Raw genomic sequence first — 20,564 nt, 5'->3', positions numbered from 1 at the left:
ACGAACATAATACATTCTCATTGACAAAACGAAACAGCGTCATAGATTATGCTATAACATATACACACTTAGCTAATCTATTAGCCTGGCCCGCACACACCGACCTGAGCTCCATGTCCTCGTGCCGGGCCCTCTCCACGCTCAGCGGCAGGGGCAGCAGGGTCCGCCCCTCCGCGCGCCCTCTCAGCGTCACCACCCTGTTCCTCAGCTTCTCCAGGTGCCTGTGGATGTCATCGGACACCACCCGCGGCCAGTCCTCATGGTTCAGACCGTTGGACAGCACACACACCAGCACCTATTCAGTACACACAAGCAGAGGTGGAAGACTCAGATATTGTACCTAGTAGAAGTACCAGAGTGTAGGGATACACTGCTACAAGTAAAAGTCCTTCATTCAAATGTTACTCAAGTACAAGTACAAAAGTATTAGCATCAAAATATACTCAAAGTACCAAAAAGAAAATAAATCTTTATTGCATATTGGTCCATTTCAGAATATTTATATGATTTGGTTGGGAATGGTTGATGCATTTGTTATTAAAGCTGTTAAAGGTGCAGCTCGTTTTAATTACATTGTATGCTGCAGGTTAACTAGTGAATGTGACTCAAGGTGTCATTAAAAGTCTTATTCAAGCATTGATTATATTTCACATCATTAATCAAAGTCTGCAAAGTAAGTAAAGCTATTAAATATGCGTAGTAGAGTAAAAGTACATGATTTACCTCTGAATTGTAGTGGAGTACAAGTCTCTCAAAATTGTACTTAAGTACGGTACTTGAGTAAATATACTTAGTGACTTGACACCACTGCACACAAGCTTTTTAAAGAGGACACATACTGTTTACAGCTTTGCAAACCAACCAAGCATTCCTCCTATTCCTCAAGTATTTTTATTATCTTTGCTCCCACCAACCTGAATTAGTGTGACACTCACAGACACACACTAACCCACCTCAGAGATGACGACAGGAAGGTGCTCCATCGGGTATCCAGCCACTTCCCCCAGCCGGAGTTCATGTCTGAATCGCTGGCGGGAGATTCTCTTCACGCCTTTCTTCAGCACACACAGTAGCTTGGTCTTCCATGGTGGAGATGTCTTCACAGATTCAAAAACAGTAGGAATGCTTTCAACAGCATTGAAAGCACTAGAAATAAGTAGTGACTTATTTCAGAAAATTTGAATTTTAGATGGAGGTTAAATCAAAAACCCAACACATGTTGTTATGATTTCTCATTGTTTTGTAAAAGTTGTATAAAGTTGTGTGTGCGTGACTGTGTTTATATGAACATTCTCAGGGTATTACGAATTTTAGGTTTCATCTAATTTTACTGAATTGTGTGTCTTCCTGCCATGCAAGAAAACAGATAAAAGTGAAATGTGCCATCATCAGCCACCCTGTATGTACGCACAGTACCTTTACCTCAGGGATATTAGTATACAGAATGTCTAACATACCCCTACAGTGCATACAGAAAACAATATATGAACTAAACCAATAAGTATTTACTCAAGGTGCAACATTTACTTTCTGAATAGGGAACTGAAAAAAGGTGCCTGATTTTCTTATAAACTGATTTTATGCATATGTGTGTTTTCTCACCTGTGCGTCCCCTGCATGCAATGTCCCTCCAGGTCCGGTGTACAGCAGCAGTCTGTTGGTCCAGATGTGGTCCAGGTAATCCAGTATCACCTTCTGGTTTTCCTCTGCTCCGATGAAGCGGTTCCACTTATCGGTCTTCACTCGCAGCACACAGAAGGCCTGCTCCCGTATGAAGTCCACCCTCTCGTCTGATAACACCACCCCAGCTTTGAGAGAGGGATCATGGGGGACATGTACTCCTCCAGTCCCTCCACTGCCCACACCTCTACTGCTACTTCTGGGGCCTGCTGCCTCTGCCATGAAGACTCACCTGGTCGGAATTAGAAATACAGTAAGTCCAAGGATACTACTACTTGATTTGGAGTGTAGAGGACTGACACTGCACTTGTAAGAATCATATAGAGTGCGATGAAAGGTGCTAACTCACCTCAATTCTTGTTAAGATCAGACGCTATAAATGGATGTTTCTCCAGTCATAACAGTGATGCACCCTTTTCTTCTGCTGTCTCAACTATATGCTTCTTGTCTCTTCCCCAGAGCAGCTGGAAAATGGATACACACCTTGATGGATAGGTTCACTGGTCACTGTGACAACGCAGTAGGGGCTGGCTTCATTATCCTGCATGGTGGAGGCTGTTTGTGAAGCCTGTAAGGCCTGCAACCCTATCCTGTAACCTGAGCCTTCAGAGGAGACCTTACTACAGGGACACCTCCAGGACAGGTAAGGACATTACATTTATGATACACTTATAAGTCATATTATACATTCTTAGCAGTATTCATATGGTCTGTCAGTCCAGTAAAATTCCAACACACTTTGGCAGCCATATATTTTGTAATAGAGAGGCGAAGTCCCTCCCTTTTCGGGGGATCTCCATGGGACCTTATTTCAGAGAAATTATGTATTGAAGTCAATGGAGAGAGAAAGATTATCTTTCGGTCATGTTTGAATTGTGCCACGAATTACACATATGATGTTTGTCAATTTAAAAGATCATTTTGCAAGTCACAAAAATAAGAATGTGTCGTAAAACTGTGAAGTAATCTCCCGTCTCGCACCACACACCAAGACGGCCGTCACGTTGGCACATTTAACTTCTTTCTTTCAGAATGAGGCGAAAAGTATTAAAAGAGGTGAAAATCACTCCAAGTCTGGGCATGTTGAGAGCTGTACATACACACAAGGGGAGTTAGTCGGTTCCGTAAGAGGCAGCATGCGGGACCGGGATTCTGGGATTTGTAGTCTTTCTAGTTGCGTATTTTTCATAGTCTTATATTTCAACAGTTTTACGACAAACTGACTTTTTTGACATGGAAATTATCTTTTAAATTGACAAACATCATATGTGTAATTCGTGGCACAATTCAAACGGGATCGAAAGATAATCTTTCTCTCCCCATTGACTTCAATACATAATTTTTCAGAAATAAGGTCCCATGGGTCGGAAGTAGATGGGCGGGACTTCGCCTCTCTATAGGCTGACATTTGGCATAAAGGTCAAGTGTTTGTGAAAAGGTGTGTTTAACAGTTTGATTCATATTTTTTACATTGTAGGAGTTTTCTTATTTGGATTTCTGGTAACTGGTCCTGAAAATGGAAAAATATGTTATTTGATCCAAATACAGTAGAGGAGGTATTTAGTGAACAGTGAACTCCATCCTACTTGCATATGCAATGTGTATCATCGCCACATGGGGGCAATGTGGTTCAATGTTTCTTATGGCATCTTTATACTATAATCCAAAGTGACCCTAGCCATGACATCCTATTACACATGTTATGCCATTTATATAAAACATGGAAAAATGGGACATTTCTCTAACTGTGTTATTTAAAATACCACAGCAATGATTACCCTTTCAAAGATCCTTCACTTTTTGAATTGAACCTTAATACATGAATGCAATCAAATCCGAATTTGAAATGAGCCAACTGCAGAAGACAGAGCTTTTCTGGTATGTCTGACATTTCATTTTATTACTAACCTTATGGTAAGATATTTTATTATTACATGGGATTAAGCAATGCATAGGGATTATATAAGCATCCCCTCAATAAAAGGCTTTCAAAATGTAATGATTGAACAGCTGTAAATTGCCCTCCTCTATACCATTTCTACAGTTTCTAATTGAAGTTTAACCATTTTCCCATTTGATAATATTTCATTTCCTTGTTCATACATTCACCTCATTTCCTGTAATCACTCCCTTTTGGCTTAATATCTGCTTTAAACATTAGATACAAATCATGGAAAGATTTTTCACTTCAGATGACGAATGCTTAATCGATATACATGACCTTTGGAGGTTTAGGTCTGTATTTTCAACACAAGTGTTCAGCATTCATCAGCAGTGAGTAATGCCATTGTTCACAACACTGGCTGTATACTAGCCAATAATCCATGGCAGTCCTCCAAGGGAATTTGTCCTTTCTGAAATCTGTAATTCCATGCCTCATTCTGTTTGTATAAGTGAACACATGTGTGTGTGTGTATGCTCCTAACACACATCATTGTGTTTGTGTGTCCTGCAGCTTGAATTAATGTTGTGTGTGTGTGTGTGTGTGTGTGTGTGTGTGTGTGTGTGTGTGTGTGTGTGTGTGTGTGTGTGTGTGTGTGTGTGTGTGTGTGTGTGTGTGTGTGTGTGTGTGTGTGTGTGTGTGTGTGTGTGTGTGTGTGTGTGTGTGTGTGTGTGTGTGTGTGTGTGTGTGTGTGTGTGTGTGTGTGTGTGTGTGTGTGTGTGTGTGTGTGTGTGTCCAGAGCCTAAAGCTAGTGAGGGCGTCCCTTGGGTGTCTCCGCTCACACTGTATCTAAGCCCATTTGAGCCTGCTGTCAGCAGGAGCATGACTGCCCATCTCTCTGACCTCATGCCCAATGTCAGCAGCGCTCTGTAGGGAGGGGAGGACGGAGGCCAGAGAAAGAGATCTTAGGACAACGGGGGGGGGGGACAGGGGAGCAGGAGATGAGCCAATGGAGAGACAATGGGGGGAAAAGAGAGGGTGTATTGTAGAATAAGTAGGGGCAGCAAGCTAACAGAATACAAATGAGACGGAGCATAGAGTGATGAAGGAGCAGAAGAGCACCCACAGAATAGAGATATGTACTTGGCCGGCTATTGGTGATAAATATTCAAGAGAAGTTCTGAACACTGTCATTGCTGAGTAATGTAAACAGGAGCAGTGAAAGGGCAAATGGTAAAATGTATCCTCAGGCAATATTCAAACTCCCGGCTCTTGACTGTAACTGAAATATCACCTGTGAGTGGATGTAATATTCTGCTCCAATGTAGGAAAGCATAACACCAAACTCTTTTTTTTAATCTCCCAGCAGCGTAGCTTTAACCTGAAGCATCTCCCTCGTTTCTTCTCTCCTCCTCTTGTTCCTTCACCTCTCCTCCTCGCTGTCTCCATTTGCAGTTGCCATGACTACATGTTGCTTGACGATCAGACCGCCGCTCTTGAGTCCGGAGCTTCAGCCTGGCTCACTCTCTCTCTCCCCTCGACCACCTCCTCTCCTCCTCTCCTCCTCTCCTCTCCTCATCACGCTTTGCCTGTCCTCAGTCCGGGGAAGGAAATGACATGTAGATGAGCTTGAGGTCTCTGTATCTTTCAACCACACACGCACACGCACACGCACACGCACACACACACACACACATACACACACACACACACACACACACGCGCACACCATGACGACCATCCTCAGACACAGGGAGTCTCGAACAAGTCCGCACTTTACAACTCACCACGGCCTTTTTTTCATTTTGTCTTGTAGTCTCCGGGGAACCAGACAGATTCATGTTTTGGGGGGGGGGGGGGGGGATCGAGGAGGGGGACAGGAAGGAAAAATTCGAAAAAAATATCACCAGGGAATGAGAGGAATGGAGACAGTGACAAAGACAGCAAATGCCATGCACACACACACACACACACACACACACCAAATGTAACGATCATTTCGGAGCCTGCCTCCTGTTGCTGGCTCCCCTCCCGTGAAAGGCGACGATGGCTGGCGATTGCCACGCATGTGCATGTGTGTCCAGATGGTGCTGACCATGCCGTCCCACGGTAGATGCAGTAAATGGAGCGATTACAGTAATGACTGACACACACATCTGTCTCATACCTCTGCATGGCTGCCAGCTCTTTTGAAAACACATGCACTGTTGGCGGACACTCGTGGAGTATGCTAGAGCAAACAAACCCAGATATAATGTGCATTTTATGATGTCTTTTGCTGCTTTTTGTATAGCTGGGAGTAACAATGTGAACATGTATGCAGCTGGTTGACACCTCAGGCACCTTACAAAGATATGGAATGTGGCCCCTCTTGTCAAGGTGACTCTGCTTTAATCCCTCTCAGTTTCTTCCTCGTAAATCCCTCTTGCTATTCCTCTTTCTGCCTCTTCACCCCCACGCCGCTCTGCAACTCTCCTCTCCTCCCTTTTCATCACTCCAAACCGACCCACTTCAAAATTGACCCTTTTTTCTGTTCATCCATTTCTTCGTGTTTTTTCTCGCACAAGACAAAAAAGTCAAGAGAGGGGGACAATTCGGACGGGCCACCGGGGGCAGGCGTTCTCTTTGAAGTTAGGAGAAAAGGCCGAGTGTCACCAGCGAGCTCTTCCTTATCAAACCTTTTCCCTTTGTTCGGCAAAGGTCTTTCCCCTCTATCTGGACTCAGTGATATTTGAGAAGGGGTTAGAGAGCATGGCCAATCTCCCAGGAAGTGTGTGTTTGTGATTTTTAAATCCTGAGCTTGCTCTCCTCTGAGAATATCAAGTGAGTGCATTTGTGCTTCCTAGTTGCGGGGACCCCAGCACCTTGTGTTCAGAAACGCTGAGTACATGCTGACCACTTCCAGGAAACTGTTCACGCAGTCAACACTCTGTGTAAGCGAACACCCTGATTTCTCTGGCAGAGTGCTGCAGCGTCCTCTCCAAATTCTGCAGATACAGTATTTTCTGTTTAAAAAAAGAAAGAAAAAAGGACAGCATTGTTCTGCTAGACACGGGTACTTTCCTCTCACAGGAAGTCCACCTGAACATGCTCCCGGGGGGCTCATTACACGTTGCTGAGACAATGAGATGCACTGGATTTTAAAGTAAGTTACAGAACCTTCCCTGTATGAGTTTCCCCGTTGGATTTCAGTCCAGTTAAATCCTGTAGATGGGGCTGTTTCTCTGTCAGGCTCCAGAGAATGTCCCCTCCATATTTAATTTAAAATGTCTCCCATGCCTCATCCATTCGTTGCTTATGAATACCCTTATAAGCTCTGGGGAGACATGCATTATGTGTGCTCCTTGTCAATAGCTGAATTGGATTTGGCGTATCTCCACTGTGGGCATTATAGTAAGCATGTTACAATGCATTCACACAGATACCAGAACACACAAACCAGGCGAAGTGTGTTTGGACCAATTCAAAGTGTTCCCTTGGTCTTTGACATAGAGAGAAAGTATTGTTTCTATTGATTTATCATCAACTCCTCACCTCAGAGATATTAAGACCATAAAACAATAAAAGAGGGGTGAAATACACCTGGGTAACCTCTCAACAAATACAAATTACACGTATCTGGTCGCTGCAGTGGTTCGTAGCTTTACAAGAGCATTGAGAGCTGGAGAGGTGAAGGGGGGAAAAGAGAATACACATCTCCATATTTCACTTTGTTTCTTTAACTTTTATGCAAAGAGAGATAAGTGAAGCTCATAAGCGGTCTCACCTCGAGGCCATTTACCTTCCCCCATGATGTGATTAGATAAAGAGTAATACTATACTGTACCCTATATATTTTTCATGCTCAGGGATTTTGCCAAATGGGGTGAAAGGAGCCGTTCAATTCTATGGTCCCATTAAAATATGTGTGAGAACAAAGCAGGGAATTACACACTGACTCACTAACTGTACCACCACCCTTCTTTCAAACGACTACATTCCTTTGTCTGATTGGCTGCCGCCGTGCACGGCCATTACATGTGAAGATGTGCTAATGAAGGTAGACAGAGGGGAAATGATAGACTGAGGTTTCACTCTGATGAATAAAATCGTGGGGCAGAGAGTCTGAATGTCTGTCCTTTTGCTGCTATTCAAATGCAATCATTTCAGTGGTCAGCAATTAGTGTAATGTTGCATATAGGTTAACTGCGGTACTGTCCGATGCCCTTACTAGCAAATTACAATTGCTCTTCCATTGTTATCATTTGGGAAGTGGACAGCTAATCACTGAACTTCTTTTGGAAACTTTGAGTAATTGTGAGTTGAGGCCAGAAGCAGGTTTTGCTGGTGAGGAGAAACAAGCTGCAAGCTGCCCTCAACATAGTTATCGTGTCCAGCTGTAGTCTGCTTCTCGAAGTTCCTTTTGGACGTTTTTCGATTTTCGTGATGCCAAATGGAATATTCATCACATGTTTGGTAAGGATTTAGTGCCTAGTGGGTGAAGGATGCTCTTCATGCTTCTTGCTGCTAGTCACACAATCGTGTTTGCCATGTTGGATGGATTGCCATTAGATTTTGTACAGACATCATGATTGGTCCAGATATCAAAGGTTCCCCAGGGAAGATTACTGATTACGTTGGTGGTGCTCTGACCATTGTCAAGTAATTGAGTATAGGGATTAATGGGGAATGGTCCTACATAATGATCTACCATCTGGTCAAAATTAGATTTTTTTTAATGATGATTTTGGTAGATGAAAGTGGTACTCAACTAATGAGCCTTGGGCCAAATGTGTTCCACTCCTTAAGGGTAATGGGTGTTCCGCTCAACCATTTTAGTCTTATTCTCAATGGAAAACATGTATTCACAATTTGATTTTGTTGTAGTGTTATTGTAAATAAGGTGCATAAACAGCATCAAAGAATACTTATTAAGCTCGGGGGGATGATCCCTGGAAACCCCAGAGAGAGGTCTGGGTTAAATGTTATTAGTGTCTGCTTATTAACTGGGCCCTGGCCTCTTGTCATTTTGCAAAAGTGGCCCCCGGGGAAAGCAGGTTGACAAAATACTGGGTTATGACAAAATTCCCGCGGAACCCCAGCTTTACTTTGTGTTTAATACCACTTCACAAATGGTAACATGGAGATACACCAAATGTAGATGGTGAACATGATAAACATTAAAGCTACTAAACGTCAGCCTGTTAACATTGTAATTATGAGCATATTAGCTGATGTTAGCATGTAGCCTAAAGCAGGATTGTGCGTACGCAGCCTCATAGAGCCCCTAGCATAGCTGTGGTATTCTTACATCAAAGCCGAGCGGTTAAGATCGAGCCTGCTTATAAAATGTCTGAAGTCTAAGAATATTATTGCAGCTGCAGAAAGATGGAAATTAAGATATTGAGTATAAAAACACACAAACAAACAAATAGATTAGACATTGATCAGGGTTAAGCTTTGATCTCTGTGTGAGAGCATGCCATGGACGATCAATAACTTTAATGCGGCCTCAAGTGTGTGCTTGCACGATTCAGTCTCCCTCACCTCTCGCTCCTCTGTACTTGTCAACCACACACAGACACACATACACACAGTCATATGCTCCCTTTTCCAAACCCTCACATTTTTAAACACACATACACAGCAACCTGATTAGGTGAGCCACAGGGGTTAGGCCTAATGACAAACAAACTCAGCGTGTGCACAAACACCTCAGCTTCTCAGATGAAATATAGATTTTCCTCTGTCCCAAAAGCTGATGGGTATTAGGTGGAGGCATGTGTGTGTACGTAAGTGTGTGTGGTTATGTATGTTTGTATGTGTGTGTGTGTGTGTAATCTTGTTTTCCAGATTGTTTTTTTTGGAAAGAGGAGGTACCAGGGGACAGGAACGTAAGTGACTGGATGCTGCTTTGTTACTGGTAAAGACCCTCTCTCCAGGGAAATAGTAGGTTAAATAACTTTGTGTATGTATGTATGTATGTGTGTGTGTGTGTGTGTGTGTGTGCGTGAGCGAGCTGTAGGCTGTGTTTGTCTGACAGATTAATAGGACTGTTGTCCCATCCCAGGGGAAATGCATTGGTACTCAAGATTACTCGTGCGAGTGTGTGTTTGTGTGTCTGAGTGACTGAATGAAAACCATTATTGCTCCCAGGAGAATTTTATTTGCACATAGGAGCTATAGAAACCCTTAAAAAACGTTGCTAACTCATATTGTAAAGTGACATACATGTATAACTTTCACAACAAATATATAACTTTTATTAAAAGTCAGTTTCGATTCCACACATACAGAGAAATACCTAAGCTGATGTTAAATAAAGTGATCAGGCTGGTATTCAATAGAAGAAATTGGATTTACGGTAGATAACTACCTTACTTCTGTGTAAACTCCAAACATTAGAGGCAGGCTGTCAACAAATTATGAAAAGTGAAAGCTGCACTAATCTGTATTAGTTCTTCCTTCATAGTTAACTGACTTTCAGACATAGGAGCTTATGTTTATGAACTAATACCAGCTGTCTTTTCCCATATGTACGCATGTTATTCACAACAACATTTAGCTGTGAGCTTGTCAAATGCAATATGATTTCCTTCTCACTCAATGACTTTATGATGCCTTTCATGCTATTTCATCGCAATTTTGATCTAAAATTCATCAGTTAACATTTCAACCACTCAAATGATTGTATCATCAAAACCGTGAGTATGTTGCAAGCAAAAGGGATTAAGATGATTCATAGCTTTAATTATAATCCATAACCAGCTTTCCTTTCACGCCAGGAAGGGTTTTTTTAAGAGTCAATTCTCTGGTGGATATCTTATTTTGGAAGAAAAAAAACAACTCTTCAAACTCTTCCAAACCCCTCCGATGTGTGAGTGGTGAGGTGTGTGATGTCTTGCAGCCATGTGTGTAACTATGCGCCGTGTTTGACTGTGCTCCGCTCGCTGTAGGTTAAGCTAAGTGGCTGTCTGGCACCGGCATCTTTGATTATCTTTATTTATCCCTCTCGCCCACCGTTGCTCCGCTCGCACACAAACGCACACCCCTCCTGCTAAAAAGCTAATCTTTTTGTGCTAATGAAAGGTATCGGGTTTCCTAACAGGCTTTTAACGGAAGGTGATGGATTGAGGGGATAGATGGATGTTAGGACGGGAGAAGGGACATGGTGAGGGGAAGAAGTGAGAGGGAGGTGAGGTGTCAATAAGCACATCAACCTGATCCCTTTCAGACTGTGAGGCGTGCATATGCTGCTAATGTATTCATCCATGCACGCGCACACACGCGCACGCACGTCTTCGGTCGCTCGTAAATCTCCGGGCAAAACATAAAAGCAAGTCTTTTGGTGCCAATAAGCTGAGAGATGGATTGCTAGAGATGTCTCCACCTTGACCAGTGCTGTGATAAATGCCCGAGGGTGTGTATGCATGCACTCCAATGTATTACATCAGTTGGGAGCTGTAGGCCTGTGCAGATTGCTGCAGAATTGCTGTTATTAAATGTATTTTGTGTTGCAGGGAGAATTTCATTATGTGATTCTTGCCATTTTCAACACATTTGCGAGAAGAAATATCTTTTAGAAGGAACCCGAACTGAATACAAAACGGTTCAACTTGTCAATTAGCAATAAACTGGGAACCGTAATTGACGAGATGTTGTACTTTATGTGTTGATCTATGTGTTAGAATGCTGTTAGTCATACAAATAATAGATAATGTTTTAAGACCTTGGATGGTGTCCAAAGTCTACAAATGATGTCTCTCTCTCTCCCTACATGTTTCCCTACGAATATCTCAATTTTCCACCACCTTGTTCACCAGGTGAAAGCATCAGGGGGTGTCTTGGGGGGATCATGAGCCCCTGCTCTCTCCTCCTCTTTTCCCCTTTCTAATAAAGCTGATAATCATTTGTTTCCCAATCACATTAGCATGCCAGTAATGAGAGGGGTGAGTCAACCATTAGAATATGATCCATAATTCATTGTTGACTCCCGTTCATTACCCCAAACTCACTCCGTTGAATGTTTAAAGTGTGTGTGTGTGTGTGTGTGTGTGTGTGTGTGTGTGTGTGTGTGTGTGTGTGTGTGTGTGTGTGTGTGTGTGTGTGTGTGTGTGTGTGTGTGTGTGTGTGTGTGTGTGTGTGTGTGTGTGTGTGTGTGTGTGTGTGTGTGTGTGTGTGTGTGTGTGTGTGTGTGTATCTCTCTCTGTTTATCATCTGGGGCACAGAGCAGTGTCAGGCTACGATGGATGGTTGGTGCTGATTTACATGATGGACTCTGTAATCTACCTTTTTCCATATGCATTACGTAACTTATGAATGACGCAGGCAATAACGACTTTAATTGGAAATATATGCAAGGGTGCGTTACTGTTTGTGTGTGTGTGTGTGTGGGTGTGCGTCCCTCTCTGTCTCTCTTGCCGTCTGTCTCTCCTGTGAGTGAAGCAGACAGCTGTTATCAGTCGCTGACAGAATCCTCCCATCAGCCCCCTCCTCCTGCTGTCAATCACAGCACACTGTCACCAAGTCGCCATTTAAATAACCCTCTTTCCTCTCTTTACTCAAGGAACATGTGTGTGTGTGCTGCGTGCATGTGTGTGTGTGTACATGAGTGAATAATATAAAAGCCCTGCCCTTGCTCCTGTACTCTCCAGAAAAAGACAAACACCGCAGGTTGATTAATACATAAGAATTCCCCAAACACCTTCATCAGGTTCCCTTCCCTGCAAAATGACTAAACTAAATAAATAGTTGTTAAAACCAGCTGGAACATCATTAATGTCCGGCAATGAGCCAGCAGAAAGTTGCTTCAAGTTTTGTGTGTTTGTGTGTGTATGTGTGTCTTTTGGCAAACTCCTAATGAGATGCCTTTGTTTCCCTCCATTAGGAGTTTATTAGATAGCATGGGTCGCTGAGGTTTGTAAAATACAGTAAGCTTAATTTAGCACATTTGGCAGAGCGGGGGCATAGGGGACTTTAGGGAGTATCCAGGGCACGGACATCTTGTGTAGCTTGGGACGTAAATGAGTGTTGCCAGCAATAATAGGTGAGCTGTTCAGCAGAGCCACTGTTCCCTCAAACCAAACAGTTACCAAACTGTTACTTATTAAACTGAGGTGCTGATGACTGAATATTATTAGGGGTAAACAGGAATTGAACCACCTTAATTGAATGATGCTGTTAATGAACTTTATTTTTGTAAGAATTTGCTTTATATGCTCATTGCGGGGATTCTGCGCATCCAACAGCGTTACCAATATTGTCATCCATTTTAATTATTGCGTATTCTATTTATTGAGCAGATGTTTTGTATGTGGTACACTTTTTTTAATCTTAAACAATATATTGGTGCTGCTGTTGCCAATGTGTTTCACTTAAAACCTTCTTCAGACCGTCTTGACACTGGGAAAAACAACAAAGACTTTGCATGGTCTCCACTAGTCCTTGAGATCCTTAAAATGTTGTGAATTCGAGGCTAAGAAATGAAGGCCTTTTAAGTTTTTTGAAGATAAACTAATGAGACATTGAGTGCTCATTGAAAGTGATTTAATTTTGCATATATTTCGTGCAATAATGGACATTTAAGTGCATTTTTATATTTTCTATCTTGACTTAGTAAATGCATACTGATGTTTGCATGTGTTTCTCTAGCAGATGCATCAATATGTCTCATTGCTCCATCTGCTGCAAGAATGTAAGAACTGTCATTAACCTTGATCTGGATCTTAAACTATGTCAGGTCATTGGATTGAAGGGAATTGGACCTGAAATGTGATATTTAATAAGTTGTGGGAACCCTGGCTTTGATGAATCGGGTAAAGGTTTGCTACGTCTTGTGTCATGTTTGGATAAAACACAGGTTTAAAACTGATGCATACCTTTCCATTTCAACTAGCATCTAATCTTCTTATTTACTTTGCAGTTTTTTTCACATCAGCTTTTTTTATGTGAGACAACTGCTAAATATCCTAAGCGTCAAGGATAAAGTATATAGAGGGATTTACTTTTTTCACAGAACAATTTACTCTGGATGAAAGAATAATGCACCTAGCTTTCTTTGTTCGTTTGACCTCAAACACACACACACACACACACACACACACACACACACACACACACACACACACACACACACACACACACACACACACACACACACACACACACACGCACACACCATCTTTTATAGCTAGCTTGTAAGTGACAGATGGACCCATTTTCTCCATCGTTCATGTAACCTTTTCTGTCTGGGGCTATCAAAGGTCACTCCGTCAGACCTGATTTACAGTAGGAGCACGGTGCTCCCTCTCTCTCCCTCTCTCTTGCTCTCTTTGACTCCCCCCCCCTCTTATTCACACTGTGTCTGTCTCTCTATCTTAAGCCTATTCCACTGCATGTAATTCCTAAATGATGTGTCAATTTAATATACTGGTGCCAAGTTTCAAAACGACCTCGAGTCATTTTTCTGTATAAGTCGCTCTGGCAGTGTGCCTCCTTGTAATATTTATCTAAAAGTGTTTTCTACACAGCTCAAGTGTTGAGGTCACATCGTTTGTAAAGGTATGCACACTATTGGATTATTTCTTTTCTTTCTTTCACATTTCATAAAGTTTAAAGCAAAACTAGCATGATGGCTCTGGGGCAAGGTGAAGCTTCTGTCAGTTGTTCCACCACTTTTTGTGGACTGATATTTCTGTACAAACATTCATTTAAAACCTGTGATGAATTGTAACACATTTGGTGTCAAAGTTAAATTGATCCAAAACTAAAATACCTACAACACTTTTTACATCGGCCTCAGATTTACTTTGTGTCGGTGCTAAATAGCAACTGTTAGCATGGTATCACGCAAAGATGACACGATGAACATAATGCAGGTTGAAATTACCATAGAGTTTTGTTTTTTTATTTAATCAAATGCTGATGTTTGCATTTAAGACCTGTTTAAGTACAGCCATGTAAATAATAATAATACATTTGATTTGTAAAGCAAATCCCAAAGTGCTACAAGTGGCATCAAATACATACTTAGGCCCTTTTCTGTTCGCTGAGTATCTTGGATTTTTTCTTTGTCATGGAAATGTTTCCTTATCTGAGTCAAGGGCCATGGACAGAGGGTAGTATGCAGCAGTGTAAATTGTAAACTCCCTTGAAGCAAACATATCATATTTGGCTTTATTAACAAAATAGACAGGCATATCTTGGTTTTGGAAGGAGTTAAAAATGTTGTATTCTTCCCGTGACACTTTATTTGACAGGAAAAATGATGGTCATGGTACTGAGCACTACAAAGAGCGGAGGAGGAACAGCTGAGGCAGAAAGAAGCCCAATTTCAAACCAAGCCCTCTTATCATTGTAATAGTTGAGTTTGAAGTGTGAGCTAGTTTAACGAATGCCACCGAGACACATCAACACAATCGACACGTCATTGTGTCGTTAATGAGAAGAATAACACTCTAGCTAAAAACTGTGTTAAGCTCATTCATGCACACAGCTTCACAATGTTCTCTGTCACACATCATGTCTGGATATAAAGGAAGAAAGGTGGGCTGCACATTGGATTGAAATAAACGTAAATAAATGTTTCTGGATGAAAAAGACACAGAATGGGAGTATTGTCCTACTTCTCTGTGTGAGGCTGCTGTATTGTTTCATTACATAGTCAAAAGGGAGTGCAGCAATACTGTACAAATAAAGAATTCATATCAGTGTCAATGAGTCCCAAGAGTTGAAAAGTAGAAGAGTAAGAGAGCGTGTTTCAGATAGAGAAATATGTGGTAGTAGTTTGATCTAAATACCGTTTTCTTCTATTGACAGAGCTATAACAGTATATCTGTTTTAAGTGACATGGGGAAATGCAAAACAAATCTCATCCCGTGTTGATGGAGAGCTGTTTGCTCTTTGGGAGAATGGAGAGAAGTTAGATGGAGGACAGGCACACATTTAGCATTACTCACCCTTTGATGCCGTCGTCTCTCCATCTCTTGGTTGCATTTGCCTCCTCTGATGTCATGCCTCTGCATCTCATCTGCATCCATTCATGTCCCATTTGTCTCCTTTGACTCCACTCTCAGGTTTGCAGGCGTCTTAGCGTCCTTGGATTTTGCTCCTTTTATTACCTCATTTCATCATCTCGCTCTTCCTCCCTCTTCTTCATGTGTTTCCTCTCCTTTGTGAGATTGTTATTGCAGATCCGTCAATATTCGCCACACGCAGCCAAGGCCTCGGGAGCTTTAATCTCCCTAATAAACTCGGTGCTTCATTTTCTCCTGTAATGTTTGTTTGTGAGAGAAACATATTGTTCTCTTTTTTTGTTTTTTTCAATATGTCAGCAGTGTCAAATTAAAAACTATTTTTCAGACTTTATTTGGAAGCCACTGTTCACTACTGATTCATTAGTTTGGTCGTTACACATCAGGTCTGCTGTTTTTGTTTACGGTAAATTCTAACGGGACTCCTTTGTTGATTCACCGCGTGCGGGCGTGCATGCTTTAGTGTGACTGTGTCTTACAGGAGCTTTGAAGTTCATCATGCTGTGTGGCGTTTGGAGAGAACAATAGCGTATTAGACTCTCTTGTTAAGCCTTCCTGGGAACAAACAAGAGCAACAAGAGTACTTGAGTCTTTTCTTCCCTCAAAGCTCCAACACGGAGTAACACAAAATGACACACTTCTCTTTTCTTTTTCTGCACATTTTCGCTGTTGTGCCGTCTTCATCTCCACACTACGGGAATGAAATTGATGGAGTGTGTCTGTAAGTGTGTTTGTTTTGAGTGTCTCTGTGCACTGATGCTCTAGATTTAACCCCTGGTATTCATTAAAGGAGGATACATGTTACATTTATAAAGAGCTTGTATTCTTAAAAAGCAGCTACACTCAAGACTCTCTCTCTCTCTCTCTCTCTCTCTCTCTCTCTCTCTCTTCCTCTCCCTCCCCATGAATTATGATCCCTTATGGCTTAGCGTTAGTCTGTGAAAAAGCAATATTGCAGAAATGCTATATTACACCATTTGGACTCCATGCATTTACGCCTAATCTATGAGACTGTTTAATGTGAGACCCGTCTCATAAATAACTATCAATACTTCCCGTTCATTGTAATTATTATTGCAGAGTGTTTCTTGTCAGCAGGCTTTTGCCAAAGCATTCCACAAGGCAGGAAAGGACAGTCTGTCACTCTGCTTTACGGCCCTGTCTCCTGAGAATATTTCAAAACGAGCACAAGGTCCTTAAATGCAAATATGTACCTCATGCTAATAAAAGAGAGTTCTGCCTGTTTTGGAAGATACATGAGATAGACATCCAGCAACAGGTTAGAGTTTGACATTGAAACACTGCAGGGGGATGTTAAGGTTGCTGTTTTGAAAAGTGAATTGTCTAAAAATTAGCCAACATTTTTGGAATTTATTTAAGGCTCCAGGCTAAACATGTTCTAGTCTGGTTTAAAGGTAGGGTAGGTAAGTTTGAGAAACCGGCTCGAGATACACTTTTTGTTATATTCCATGGAATGCTCTTAACATCCCGATAGCAATGAATATTTTAAGTGCTTTGACAAAAAATCCATAAAAAAATGTCATCTGTGGAAGCCGTAATACTGTAAAAAGTACGACCAATCATTTTAGCCGGCCCGGCTAAAATAACTGGATGGCCTACCTGCCTGTCAGCCTTCCATCTGTGCACAAACTTATCTCGTGCCCTCATTGGTCATGTGCACGTTCGTGTGTGTTGGAGGAGGGGCTCTGTAAGGAAGTGGCAGATTTTCTCCGGTTGTGTATTTTCAAATTCTAGCGATCTCGAGCCGGTTTCTCAAACTTACCTACCCTACCTTTAAGTGGATATTCATTCAGCATTGTATTACACTATCATGAATAGGCATATATCCAATCGTACAAATTAACAAAACAACATTTAATTATTTTTTTTACATATATACGTACATTTCAAAGTGATTGGAAAGGGCTGTGTCTGACAACAACAATCTGACAATAATAGACTGCACCCGAGTGTTTTGTCTCTCTCGTCATTTATATTATTCATCATGTTGTGTCTACGCAGACACACAAGAGATTACTTAAGATGTAGTTTCAAGCTCAGTGAACTTTAACAATGGCATCTCGTGAGATGTTGGTGCATTAACATATTGGTGAAAGGACTTATGGAATCGTGAAAGACCAATATATCCATCCATACATTGACAAAAGAATAAAGTCAAAGAAAAGAGGAATGTCCTATTTTACGTCCATGCTCCAGCTACAGTACGTTGCCTGTGACTCCTGCTGCAGACTAAAGCTTGACAACATTATTTACAACAAATGTATCGAACCTTGACTCTCGTAGGTTATTCTCATTACAGTGGTAAAGAAAATAAATATCTCAATAGCACATACAGAATGACCTCAAGGTTCTGTCACAATACTGTCCACATTTCTGTTATGCAGTTACTACAATCACTCAGACAGTAAGTATAGAAACAGGCTAGCTATATGATCTAGATTCATCATTCATCACCGGTGGATATGACAAACCGTGTGTTATTTGGAAGCAGGGTTGGGACCAGGACAGTTGACTTCCTTAGCTAGCTGACCAAAAGCTGTGTCCTTTTCGAATGAATTCATTTTAGACCATGGACTATTTCTATTGTTGTGTTGCTATGGCTATTTTATTGATATTTTGTCTCGGATTGAATCACTATTACTGTAGTTTTAAAAATGATCAATTTTGGAAATGTGATTCAAAAGAACCTGAATTGATTCAATACGGATAAACACAGCATGAAATAATCTAGATAAAAGAATCAGCCGTCCAGGACACACACAATCGCACACACACACACAAACATGAGTATACACACCCAGTATGAAAAGTGAACGGGTAAAAGATTTAAGACATATTCTGCATGTCTAATGTAGAGAAGATGTTAAAAATGGTCTCCAAGGAAGTCTTTGTCTCGTTTTAAGGCTTCATGTTGAAGGAGCTTTGAGTTATATATTATTTAGCACATCTTTTTTATTCCGTCTATAGTTCTGAGGGGCTAATGGGCAGTAGTACCTATGAGTTGTCTTTTTTTCTATTATTCCGTCATTCCACTCATTTTATAATACCCGATGCAATGAACTTAGTGAACACATCAGGGGCAGTCGGGGCATATTCAGCGTCACATCATCTATTATAGTTCAAAGTACACATCAATTTGGCCTGAGAGCGCTTAATCATCATGTGGGCTGGAGATTAAATATTGTCCCAGTGTCTGAGCAGGAGATAAAAGACATGTCCAGCAAGGCATGAGGTGGCTTCACCCCCTCCATCTCCCGTTTGCTCTGCTACCTCAAGGTTAATCTTTATGTCAAGACTTCCCCCGTCTGTCTCTGCCTTTCTATTTTACTCTCTGGCGCTTTCGCTCTTCTCCCTTTCTCTCGGTTTCTGCCTCAGATCAATGAGCCGGATGACTGGAGTAAATCTTAATGGTCAGGGTGTGTGTGACAAAGTTTAGATGTTTGTGTGAGTGTGTGTGTCCTCTGTGCAGGTGAAGTATTGCTCACTCAGCACTGCCCTGCCCCTTGGGCACCACCACACGCCTGCCTGCCTGCCTCCTGTCCAGCCACAATCAATTTCACAGTCCCAAACACACACACGCACGCACGCACGCACACACACGCACGCACGCACACACACACACACTCACAAGACTATGCACACACACTCAGACGTATATAGATACACAGACAGACAGCAGGGAACAAAATATGCCTCAGGTTAACGTTATTGGCATTATATCAATTTGTTGGAAAAGTGTCACTTACTAGCTGCTACTGATACTAACTAGAATAAGAATTATTACTGAGCGTGACTAGTACACATTTACACATATTCATCTGATTCATTTTGACTGTGCATGACTCAGTTTCATAAACACTTACATTTGATTTAATCGAGTTGTATTAAAGGTTATCCATTCTGTAAACTGGAATTAGTGCATATGATATTCTGAGAGAAACAGGTTATACACCTGTATGAAATAAATCAAAGTCCCAATCATTTTTTGACAAAGTAAATATTGAGTGGAATTGCTTGACTCTTTGTGGACATTACAGACGTAAACAAACTTTGTATAGCAACAGAAAAACAAAAAAACTCTTGACTTATTCATCAAATGTGTTATTCTGTGCCTTTAAAGCCCTGCCAATTGATTTAAGTCGAGGCTAACAAATGAGATTTAATCAAATTCTTTGCATTGATTTAGCACATGTTTTAATTTCGCTAATATATTGAAAGTCACAGAGTTTAATGAATTGGAAAGGAGGTTAGATACACAGTCAGAATCCAGCAAACACTGAAAGATTCTACAGTTAACATTTGATTTGTTCGTGCGACTCTGAGAGTGTATGCGGCGAGGCAGCTGCAGCATCTCGCCTCTGATTTTATGATTACCACATTTCATGTTTCCTGCCCGATAATTGTAGACTATGTCTTTGCATATCTATATTGGTCTGTGAGTGCGCTCAGCGTGGGTCCGCGCTCCAATCAGTCATTCATCAGCCATTTCACTGGAGACAGATCTCCGTCCCATGTAAGTGAAAAAGAGCCTGATGAACTACGAATCTGCCTTATCCTAAGGAGGGGAGGAATGGAGAGGGAGAGCCCCCACTGTGCTGAGATGGCACGGCCAGGTGGTGTGAGTGAGTGCAAAGTGAGATGAGTTGTGTGTGTGTGTGTGTGTGTGTGAGAGAGATTTGGGTGGGGTGGGGGTTGCATTCAGCAGGCACCTGGTGCTGACAGCCCCTCATTGAAACACTGTGATCCAATTCAGATTCAGTCCCCCCCCATGATGCTTTGAAGAGCTCCTTTCCTCTCCTCCTCTCCTCTCCTCCTCTCCTCTCTCAACCTCTCCTCTCAAAACGTCTCCTCCTCCTGATCTCTCCACTTTACCTCTCTTCCTCTTCCTCTTTCTACCTCTCTTCCCTGCCTCTCGTGCTCTCACAACTTCTCCTCTCTCCTTTCCTCTTCTTCCTTCTCTTTCCACTTCT

This window comes from Trematomus bernacchii, unplaced genomic scaffold (genome assembly GCF_902827165.1).
Source record: "Trematomus bernacchii unplaced genomic scaffold, fTreBer1.1, whole genome shotgun sequence".
Taxonomy (NCBI): domain Eukaryota; kingdom Metazoa; phylum Chordata; class Actinopteri; order Perciformes; family Nototheniidae; genus Trematomus; species Trematomus bernacchii.
Note: the sequence above shows the minus strand (reverse complement) of the source record.